The following is a 12238-nucleotide window of genomic DNA, read 5'->3' as shown; positions in this document are numbered from 1 at the left end:
TTTGTGGCTGTATGTAGTTCCTAATTGAGCCCGTAGGTTTTCTATCTTCAGTTAACGTTGGCTGGTAACTTCTCCGGGACTGAAAATTCATTCATTTGCCATAGTTGGTACTCTGGCATTGCAATCTGCTGCACAGATTGTTTCAAATTTTTGTCCATTGACTACAGAGGGGGCTTAGGCAGCTGGCTTAATCTAGGCTCCTACTTTTAATATGCAGAAGTGAAATGAGACGAATCTTGGTGCATGTCAGTGCCACACAGCATAGCAGGGTCACAAATACCTGAGCTGTCTCCAAACAAACAAGTGACATATTCTGCAAAACTATTTAGCCTGGCCAAACCCAGCACTGATGTAGTTTCCAGTACCCAAGCTGGGGCTAAAGTACCAGCTCTGTTGTGCTACATAAGTAAACACATGATGTCACACAGCATGAACCATTTAGAGCTTTTTTCTTCTTTCTTTCTTTTTAGTTAGAGACTCTCTTTTCTTCTCTAACCCAGAGAAACATCTTTGCACTTAGATGAGTCACCACTAGCAATGGGACTGCCGTGACCCTTGAAAAAGAATACAATTACTGGATTTTGTACTGTTAAATGGACCACTCTTTATTACAATTATACCAGTGCTGGTTTTCATTGAAAATAGCTAATACAAGTAGATAAAGAAAGACACACATTTCACTTTCCTTTCCACTGAGAAAATCATAGTCCTCACTTCAGTAAGCCACTCTGAATTTACGCTACTGAAATGGAAATTGATACAAACCATCTCTTAATATATATAGGTAGGCAAAGATTAGTAGGATGTTATTTGCTAATACATTTGACATTGTATGCTGATGGAGATTATCCAGACAGCAGGAAGTTTTTGCTGCTGACTTACTGGGGATGGTGTAAATTTGGTGCCATTTCTTTCTATTCTGCAGCCTGTGGTTTTTATCTGCTGTTCTTTCAGACTGTACGCTCCTTTGAGCAAAACCTCAAACTATGAGTTCATACAGTGTCTTCTATATTCAGGTCCAAGCTTTCTTGATCTTCTAGCATTATGATTATGCAACTGTTAACTAAATGTGACAACAAAAAGTAGCCAGCTGAAGCTAAAGGACCATTTTGAAATACAGACAAATAGCAAATACAGCATAATCCTGGGAAAATTGATCAAAAATGTGAACATTATTCAAAGACCCATGCTCATGGGTGGTTTTGTAGATGAGCAAAAGTGGCTTGAGGTTGACATCAACGATATCTCTCTCAACTCTTATTTTCAGTCATTTACAGTTTAGGTGACAGCCTAAAGTGTAAACACCTGAAAGATATTGAACCACTTATCTGAGGGAGCTTTGGAAAGTATGATATTTTTAGATCATCTTGGATGGGACACCTTACTAGCGGGAGAAATAAATTTTATTTCTTAAAGGCCAATGTAGGTAAAGAAGTAAAGTTGTTCAGCATTTTGCGCGATCCAACACAGGTCATGCATGGGGCCAAATGTATATCAGCACATCTGGTCTGTAATCAATATTAGCTAGTACTACTACTAGCAGTAACAACAGTAATAGTAGTAATAGCATACTAGTCTGTGGAATTTTACTGCTCTCTGTCCGTTAGTCCTTAAATATGAAATTGTGAAAAGATGTCCAGTGAGGCCTTACATGTAATCCTATGTGAGTGAAAAGTTTCTAAAAGTTCCAGGTTATATACAACAATTAAAACTTCACATATGGTGTTTTGAATCACATTTGAACTCATTAATATAGTGATAGCATGGCTAACTGGCTTTCAAACAGCTGATTTATGAAATAAGTTATTTATAGCATAGTGACTCTGAAGCCTCTGAAGTTTTTTGGCAAGCTAACTTCATATTTTGCACCTGCAATCTAATTCCTGCCTGGCAGTTTTAAATCTGTAGTAGTGTCATATCTGAGAGAAATAAGTTTCCGCTGTATTACAGCATTAAAACACACAGAGTTGTCCTCTGGCACTGAGTCCAGTTGGCACAGTTACTCAAATCCATACTGTGGTAATCTCCTACCCTCCAAAACAGCCTTTTGGAAGGGATTTGTGGCCCATTTTAACTCCTGAACCAGGACTTTATTGGAGGTGCTCTACAACTTCAAGCCAGTACTGTGCTAGAGACTCTTCTAAAGATGTATCACAGAATCACAGAATCACATGTAGCAGTAAAATGTTCTAGTTCCCGTGCATCAGAACGTGTCTTGATATTGTATTTATTCCTGTAGACATAGCTGTGGATTACCAGAATAAAAACAAATGAAAGGGAAAAATAAAATTGTTTTTCATCAGCAATGGCATTTTGGGATTCATGTGATTGAGTGATCATGGCTGAAGAGACACTGCTGTGACTCAAACACCATGGAAATGAGAGCAGTGTAATGACAACACCACACATTCCTCTGCCAGAAATACAAACAGTGTGAAAACTTACAAAACAAAACTAAAAATTATGATTTTGTCAGTTAAACATGACATCAGTAGATAAAAATATATGTCTTTCCTCTTGGTTATTTAGACTTTGCTTGGAGAGTATTTTTTATTGCTATTTCTGGATGGATCCCAGTGTCCACCAACTGACTCAGATTCTAGTCAGTGAGTTTAGAGCTGACTATTAAAATTAAGGTGTTTCATTAGTGAATTGAATTCTCTAAGTATAGTCCTCTTGTAAAATCCTCATTAAAACAAAGTATTGACACCACATATATTTGCACCCGTAAGAAGTGAAATTCGTGACCTCACTAAAATGGTGTGGCTTCCACTGACGTTCTGACACTTTCAGGCATTCAGAGATTCCCACCTACTAGGTAGCACTAACCATAGGATGTAAGTGGAAGCTAGGCTGGCTGACAAGTGGAGTTGGTTACCTGTGGACTAGACAGTGCAGGCAATTTGAAAGAGCGTGATTTACAAAACAGATGTGGCAAGTCTCTGCAGGGATTTGCACAGCAGAAGAAGCCTCAGGAAACCAGTTTGGTTGTTCTGCACTGAAATAACACATAGGACTGTGGCATATAGTGTTTCCAATAAATGTAGTCTGTGGTCTCAAGAAAAACAGATAACCTAATAGGCACAGAATTTTGCAAAATCATCCCTGCTTAATATGCATTAACCTTCTACAGGTTATGTCAAAATAACATTACAGACTTGCAAGACAAATATCTCTTTGCAATGCTGACATTTGGACTCACCAAAGCTTTCACCACTTGATGTAACACTGTAATACTCTTATATGGCAACCGTATCGAACCAGACCTGCATCGTAGCGGCAATGTCTTCAGCAAACCACGTACTCCCTAGACATTGCAGTCCTTGAGTGCAGAGAACAGTACGTGACAGGTACATACCTTGCTTTCCATTCCTGTTGTTTTCATTTGTCATTTTCACATGCTTGCAAACCACATTTAATCTCAGTAGGAGGGGTTTTTTGTACTTTTTTTTCCTGGAAAAATACAAGCATAAAGATCATAGGGTGCTTTTCCACAGTATATCTTCTTAAGTAACATCAGCAGACTGCTGCACCAACACAGGTGCATTGACTGGGTGCATTCGTTGTATGCAGCACAGTGTGCTCCACAGGCTGCTCAAGTGCCAATAGTTCTATACTGGTTTTCTCCCTTCTGTACTGAAGACTGAATTATACAGGGAAACAAACCATGTTTCATGAAGTTACACTTTCAGAAACTAATTACATTATCCTGGTCTAAGACATTTTGAAAACCTTCAGTGGAGTACACAGGCAGCTGAAATAATAAGATTTGAGAGTATACGTGAACAACTGCAGCTTATTTCTAAGCTGATGGGTCTGATGAATTATAAAGAAGGTTACTCTCAGAGACAAAAAAGTGGATTAGAATCTAAACAGAGAGAGCCGATAGCCTCCATGCATGCATTTAAAAAACAAAACAAAACACTTGGGTTTGTTTTTTTTACAGCTTGATATTGTTTCTTTCTCAAAATCACTTTCCTTAGAAGAGCATGTACATTTTTATTTCTGTGCTCTTTGTTTCTTATCCTGATGAAGCATTATGAAGTAATATATTTTGCTGAGTTCTAAGACACCTTGTGGTTTCCAGATTGCCTTGTGATCACAAAGGTGTGAAATTATTTTAATAAAAATAGAAATACTCAGCTGTGTAAACATTTTCGGCTCTAATTCTGACCTCATAGTTACTTGTCAGCTAGCTACACTGCATTGCTGCATGCTAGCCCATTAACAACTCCCTTTGTTATTTAGAAAAATTATGACTTTATGTTGTTTTTTGTGGTTTTATTGTAAACATTGGAGGGGCAAGTTAAATATATTTCATTTGAATAAAAATATATGGAGAATAAACAGAAGGAGTTAGAAATCCGTGTTCGGTCGGGGGGCTATGATCTAGTGGCAATTACAGAGACTGGGTGGGACACCTCGCATGACTGGAATGTGGTCATGGATGGCTATGTCCTGTTCAGGAAAGACAGGCCACTAAGGAGAGGTGGTGGAGTTGCTCTTTATGTGAGTGAGCAGCTAGAATGTACTGAGTTCTGTCCAGGGGCGGATCAGGAGCGAGTTGAGAGTTTGTGGGTGCGAATTAAGGGGCAGGCTGGCAGGGGTGATACTGTTGTGGGTGTCTATTACAGGCCACCGGATCAGGATGAGGAGGGTGATGAGGCTTTCTACAGGCAGCTGAGAGCAGTCTCTCAATTACAGGGTCTGGTTGTCGTGGGGGATTTCAACTACCCTGATATTTGCTGGGAGGCCTACTCAGCCAGCCATCCTCAGTCCAGGAGGTTCCTCCAGTGCATTGATGATAACTTTCTGATGCAAATGGTGGATGAGCCAACTAGGAGAGGAGCGCTGCTGGATCTTATCCTTACTAACAAGGAGGGTCTGGTTGAAGAGGTGAAGGTTGAGGGCAGCCTTGGTTGTAGTGACCATGAGATGGTGGAGTTCAGGATCTCATGTGGCAGGAACAGAATAGCTAGCAGAATCACAACCCTGGACTTCAGGAGGGCCAACTTTGGCCTTTTCAAGCAATTGCTAGGGGAAATCCCATGGGACAGGGTACTAGAAGGTAAAGGGGCCCAAGATAGTTGGTTAGCATTCAAGGACTGCTTCTTCCGAGCTCAAGATCAGAGCATCCCAGCAGGTAGGAAGTCAAGGAAGGGTAGCAGGAGACCTGCATGCTCAAACAGGGAACTGCTGGGCAAACTCAAGTGGAAGAAGAGGGTGTACAGATCATGGAAGGAGGGGCTGGCCACTTGGGAGGAATATAAGTCTGTTGTCAGAGGATGTAGGGAGGCAACTAGGAAAGCTAAGACCTCCTTGGAATTAAACCTTGCAAGAGAGGTGAAGGACAACAGAAAGGGCTTCTTCAAATACATTGCAGGTAAAGCCAACACTAGAGGCAATGTAGGCCCACTGATGAATGAGGTGGGGGCCCTGGAGACAGAGGATAAAAAGAAGGCGGAGTTACTGAATGCCTTCTTTGCCTCTGTCTATACTGCTGGAGGCTGTCCTGAGGAGCCCCAGACACCTGAGGCCCCAGAAGAAGTCAGGATAGAGGAGGAATCTGTCTTGGTAGATGAGGGCTGGGTCAGGGACCAATTAAGCAATCTGGACGTCCATAAATCCATGGGCCCTGATGGGATGCACCCGCGGGTGCTGAGGGAGCTGGCGGAAGTCATTGCTAGGCCACTCTCCATCATCTTTGCTAAGTCATGGGCAACGGGAGAGGTGCCTGAGGACTGGAGGAAAGCGAATGTCACTCCAGTCTTCAAAAAGGGCAAGAAGGAGGACCCTGGTAACTATAGACCGGTCAGCCTCACCTCCATCCCTGGAAAGGTGATGGAACAACTTGTCCTTGATGCTGTCTCTAGGCACATCAAGGATAGGGGGATCATTAGGGGCACTCAGCATGGCTTCACCAAGGGGAAGTCATGCTTAACCAACTTGATAGCCTTTTATGAGGACGTAACCCGGTGGATAGATGGTGGTAAAGCTGTGGATGTGGTCTATCTCGATTTCAGTAAAGCGTTTGACGCGGTCTCCCACAGCATCCTCGCAGCTAAACTGAGGAAGTGTGGTCTGGATGATCGGGTAGTGAGGTGGATTGTGAACTGGCTGAAGGAAAGAAGCCAGAGAGTGGTGGTCAATGGGACAGAGTCCAGTTGGAGGCCTGTGTCTAGCGGAGTCCCTCAAGGGTCGGTGCTGGGACCGGTTCTATTCAATATATTCATTAATGACTTGGATGAGGGAATAGAGTGCACTGTCAGCAAGTTCGCTGATGACACAAAACTGGGAGGAGTGGCTGACACAACGGAAGGCTGCGCAGCCATTCAGAGAGACCTGGACAGGCTGGAGGGTTGGGTGGGGAGAAATTTAGTGAAATATAACAAGAGCAAGTGTAGAGTCCTGCATCTGGGCAAGAACAACCCCATGTACCAGTACAAGTTGGGGGCAGATATGTTGGAGAGCAGCGTAGGGGAAAGGCACCTGGGGGTCCTAGTGGACAACAGGATGACCATGAGCCAGCAGTGCGCCCTTGTGGCCAAGAAGGCCAATGGCATCCTGGGGTGTATGAGAAGGGGTGTGGTTAGCAGGTCGAGAGAGGTTCTCCTCCCTCTCTACGCTGCCCTGGTGAGGCCGCATCTGGAATATTGTGTCCAGTTCTGTGCCCCTCAGTTCAAGAAGGACAGGGAACTGGTAGAGAGAGTCCAGCGCAGAGCCACGAAGATGATTAAGGGAGTGGAACATCTCCCTTATGAGGAGAGGCTGAGGGAGCTGGGTCTCTTTAGCTTGGAGAAGAGGAGACTGAGGGGTGACCTCATTAATGTTTATAAATATGTCAAGGGCAAGTGTCATGAGGATGGAGCCAGGCTCTTCTCAGTGACATCCCTTGACAGGACAAGGGGCAATGGGTGCAAGCTGGAACACAGGAGGTTCCACTTAAATTTGAGGAAAAACTTCTTTACGGTGAGGGTGACCGAACACTGGAACAGGCTGCCCAGAGAGGTTGTGGAGTCTCCTTCTCTGGAGACATTCAAAACCCGCCTGGACGCGTTCCTGTGTGATATGGTCTAGGCAATCCTGCTCCGGCAGGGGGATTGGACTAGATGATCTTTCGAGGTCCCTTCCAATCCCTAACATTCTGTGATTCTGTGAATAAGAACAGACAGCTTTCACATGTGACTAATATTAGTATTAAAGCAAAAGAGAGACCTATTTTTACAGATTTCCTTCATGTTCATTAAAGAAGGCATAATACAGAAGAGAATGCCAACTGCAGGGACAAGCAATCCTACTATGTTGTTTAAGAAACTGAAACTGGTATCTCCATGGATCTGAAAGCATCCTATGTTTCCAGGAAGAAAAAATCTTACTACTTTTCCTTTTCTACCTTTTAAAACATATTTTATGTTAAAATTTCCCAGTTTCACTTTCAGAAACTGAAATCTGTGGTTTTGGAGGAGACATAATGAAAGCAATTTCTTTCAGCTCCTCAAAGCTGTATCCTCTGAAAATGTGTAAGTCTTTGAAATGATCCCTACAAGGGCTAAATTACTTATGGGTAGAGTTCCACTGGCACAGACTGTTAAGGCGATGGTAACAGTGGGAGCTCTTTTCCAGTGTAGGAATACTGGAATCGGTACCAGCAAATGAGTCCCAATGTGGACATGTAAAACAAGCAGTTCTAGGAGAATCCTGTTTTGCTGATATAACTGCACTTGCACTAACAACTAGGGAATTCTCCCAGAACAGCTGTGTCAGTCAGCAAAGCTATTTTGGTAGAAATCTGTACTGCGTACCTAGCTTGATATTTGGGGTGGAGTTGACCTTACAATAGAAAATGCGAAAAGAATTGGGAGAATGGAAAAATTTATTGTTCCCACGTAAGCAGATGGAAAAGTGTGTCTGCATTCTCCGTGACTGCTTAGTAGGGAACACTCATAAGATCCAAAATGTACTGATTTTAAAAAAATGAATTTAGAAAACTTCTGATTGCTGGGCATAGAAACGATGTAGGAATGGTCATTATGTCATGAAACTTCAAAAAGAGTAGGAGACCACTGACTGTTAGTGCTGCATGGACTGAGAGCCATTGCCCTGGGATGGAGTTCATGATCATGTTAGTCATGATCAAAAAAATACTAAGGCGAGAGCAGTGAATTGTTATATGATGGGAAACAGTAAAAACAGCCATTATTTTCTGAAGGACCTTGTAGCTTTCTGGAATCTGCCCCAAGTGCTTGTCTGGAGTTGGCATATGCCCCTCTCTGTAGGCATGGGGACAGCCAGCACAGTCTGTAATTTAGCAAATTACAGTAAATAACAGGTTGTTACTACATGTTACAAGATTTCATACATAAACTCTGTTTTACACTGACTGGGCAGTACTTTTAATGATCTATTCAGTGTATTGTCTTAGCTTTTCAAAAAGGAAAAAAAAAAAAAGTTTAATATGGTAATAATTGCAATCTTATATCCCAGTGATACTTAACCCGGACAAATTACTGGAAATTCCTTGAATAATAACTTACTTGGAGAATAAAATTTCCTCCAACTAATACTGGTATTTATTTTCCCTTTTCTGTCTTCCTAGAATTAGATAAATGCTGTGTTTTCAGACTGGGTTTTTTTTTTGGAGGGCGAGATAATTCAGTTAACTCTGTTTCTGAGGCCCTTGATGTTTATCAAGTGTTTCTTCTCTGTTGATGTGCATTGGCTGGCTCTGCTTAGTGAAGGCTGAGGGTATGAGAGGAGGCCAAAACTCGGTTATATAAAACACGGTCTGGATTGCAGCTCAGTGAGAGTGTGGGGGACTGTCCCTCGCTTTGGAAGAGGAAGCCATTTGCCCTTCTTGTAGTGACACATTATGCAAAGATTTCTCATAAGTGGAAAGTCATTAAATAGATTGAATTATACTTGTAATACATTATGCCTAATAGTTGATAGCTGTAGTGCAAGTTGCAGATAATTAAGCCGTATAGAAAGCTAGGCAGCTGAGTTGTCTTCTCTGAAGACAACCCTGATCAAAATAAATCCTTTCTGTAGCAAACAAAAGAAATCTGTGGGCAATGATTGACAGAAGAGTAGAAAAGGTGAAAAAGGGCAACAACTCCTTTCTCGTCCCATTCCCGGAATACCTTCCTTACTTGCAGGTTTAAAAAGGGATGTTCAGAAACCTTTCCATAGTGTTGGCACTGGAGAACCCTCTCCAAAATGTGCACAAGGCCTTAAGGACCCCTTTATGGCAATGTGTGCTTTTACCTTCTGTTCAGGACACAGAGCAGGCTTTAGGGATTAATCCATAAGATAGGCAGTAATAAAAAAATCATCTGCACAAATAATTTTGCATTCTTCCAAGTCCAGGCAGTTATGACCTCCAGCTTCAGTACACAGAAGTAGCAATAGGAAGTAAAGAAACTTCTTTTTCCCTTTTTTTTTTTTTTTTTTTCCCAGGAAAAAAGGTATGTTTTCATGAAGGAATCATCAAATCATTATTTTTCCAAAGCATCTCCATTTAAAGTCTAATAATTTGTGCTTAGTTGGAGCACGTTTGCTGAAATACACACAGTTACAGTCTAAACATGGAAGAAGATGGAGAATACATTAATGTCCATATTAATTTTTTTAATTACTACACATAGTATATCTATATAAAAAAAGAAGGATATGTTTATTAAATTCAGAATCCCATTATTGGCTGGCTGTATTTAAAGCAGCTTGGCACTGAAGATCCAGTGCCACAGATTCATGTTACATGACATTTTTTAGTAATTTGCAGGGAATACAACTAGTAAGCAACTGCTTTCCTGGTTTGGTAGATAAGCCACCAAAATATATTATAATATACCCATCTCTACAAATAGAATTGCCTCAGGTCAGTACATACATTTATAGCAGATGTTTGACCTTGTTCTGTTTGACCTGGATTCTTGCAACATACTGTTCTTTCACCAAACTATCAGAAAATGTTAAAGAAATATGATACCTGGGAGTGTCATGCTTTGTCTTGATATTTAACATTGAGGTGGGAGTTTGGATGCAGTTTCTTTAATAGGAATCTGATTCACTTGCAACTGGTGACACAAATCAATGAGCAGCAGTTAAAATTAAAAAAATCAGCAAAACAACTGGGGGATGGCATGTGTCTAGATTGCCATCAATTAGATTATTTGTATAATGCAATCATTAGCAACTCTTCGAGGAGAGCCTCCCCAAATCCCAGAATCCTGACTATTTATGTCTTTCTTATCTCCATTCTTTGCCTTTGTTTTCATTCTTCCCTTTAAACCTTTATTTTAAAGAAAAAAATCAGGAGAGAAAAGCATATTGAGGAGGCTTGGACAGGATCGTGATCTGGTGCTTTGTCACAGATTTGCTGAATAGGTGTCTTGTATCACAGACTCTGTTTGGGGTGATTTGGAATTGACTACGGATTGTGGAATATTTAAAGTTATTTTCTTGGTAGACGCTGATTTTATCAATGAGAGTTACACTTTTTTTATATACTGTGCAATATTAGCAAAACCATCAACTTGTTATAATCGCTGGCGCTGATAGGTCTTGTTCAGTGCTGAGGGGCTGACAGATGTGGGGGCCTGGCATTGTGGCACAGCCTTCAGGGTGCAGGCAAATTCCCACCAAGGCCACGCATCACCAACCAAGTGCCCCGTTAGCATCGTTTGGTGCAGCATGCCAAGCACCCTGCGATGGCACTGTCACCGCAGGACGTCAGGCCTCTGTGTCACGGGGAGACTCCCAGTTTCTGCTGAGGTCAGAGCTCAGGAGGAGGTGGCAGAGGTGCTTACCCTCTTATTTGGGAAGGAAAACAAGAGCAAGCTGCTTGACAGCTTGCTGCTCCTAAGTAGCTGCTATTTCTTCTACAAGGGATACTTCTAAAGGGAGTACTTACAAAAGGAGTATTTATAAATGGGAGTGAAAGTAGATTAGCCAGATGTTACAAATCAGTGCTTTTCTTTGAATATGTATTCTACAGTTTGCCTGTATTTTTGTAAATATCTCCAAGTCGTCCAACTGTTGTTTTGTCTTTGCATCCTTGTCATCATATTCAGCTTTATTCAGATGTTTGCTTTTATGAAAGTCTAGTTCAGCTGAAACGTAATGAACATTAACTTTTTTTTGCATCCAACTTCTCAAAAGGAATCATGAGTTATTATTAAAGCCAGCCACAGACATTTACTTTTCTGCTATATCTTACACTGATGAAAATGTTGAAGGAAGTTATTTTGTCTGCTTTAGTGTTTATGGACAGAAAATTCTGTAGCCACCAAGTATTTTAAAGATATCTTTAGCAATTACTTCAACATGTTTAATTATTTTTTGCCAATTACATGGTAATTGTATATAACAGATTTATTATTACTCACGTTATAATTTATTTTAGAGCTGTTTGCTTTATAGTCTTTTACTAACATCTTTTTAGATTAATACGTAAACAGAAAAAGTTCACTCTGCAACTCAAATGTACTTTAATGTGATGTAGCACTGGCACAAATGCAAAGGGTGATTTTTAGAGAGAGTGCTGGAGGTATTGCAGGCTAACCTGGTGTCCACCTCAAAGCCGAGTGGCAGGTTTCTGTGATGGTGGCCTGCCCACAGGCCTGCCTGTTGCATACAGGGGAGATGTCTGTCTGTCTCGGCAGCTCACCTTCTTGATAACCAATAAAGAGTCACAGATATGTTGGGAGGTGAGAGCCTTTGGCACGTGACCGCAGAAACATGAACTTATGTAGACTGACCAACTAAATACACATTTTGGAATATGGCATGAATGAGACATCTAAAAGATGTCAAAGCCTAGATAAGTTGCCCTAGACATCTTTTATTGGTACTACGGAGGAAAAGATGATTTATCTTGTTCAAAAATAAGTGCCTACGATGTCACATGAAACATGTTTTACTAGGAATACTAGACTATAATTATCTAGAAATGAAAATATTGTGCGTAATGTAAAAAGAGCTGTCAAAACTCAGTATTTTCCTGTAGGTTGAGTGATGATGGGTTCCATCCCTGAGTGCTGAAGGCTGATTAGTTTTCATTCTTCAGCAAAGCATGAGAGTAATAGTGTTGGCTGTTTATAATCTCTTGTTATTATCCAGGCACAAATATTCCTTTCCAAACATCAACTCAATGAAATACGCTCCAGGTGTATGAGTCTATAGACATTTTTCATTAAGAGTTTCAGTTGACTTCAAACTCATTCTGTCTGCAAAGTTT

General features: G+C 41.1%; 1 protein-coding gene across 40 annotated transcripts in view; it reads left to right on the top strand.

Annotated features, from left to right (window-relative positions):
• Window positions 1–12238, top strand: part of RIMS2 (regulating synaptic membrane exocytosis 2) — a 531876-nt gene that overhangs the window by 497059 nt on the left and 22579 nt on the right. The gene's annotated exons all lie outside the window — the stretch shown is intronic.

The sequence above is a fragment of the Nyctibius grandis genome, chromosome 3 (genome assembly GCF_013368605.1).
Source record: "Nyctibius grandis isolate bNycGra1 chromosome 3, bNycGra1.pri, whole genome shotgun sequence".
Taxonomy (NCBI): domain Eukaryota; kingdom Metazoa; phylum Chordata; class Aves; order Nyctibiiformes; family Nyctibiidae; genus Nyctibius; species Nyctibius grandis.
Note: the sequence above shows the minus strand (reverse complement) of the source record. Positions and strands in the feature narration are given on the sequence as shown.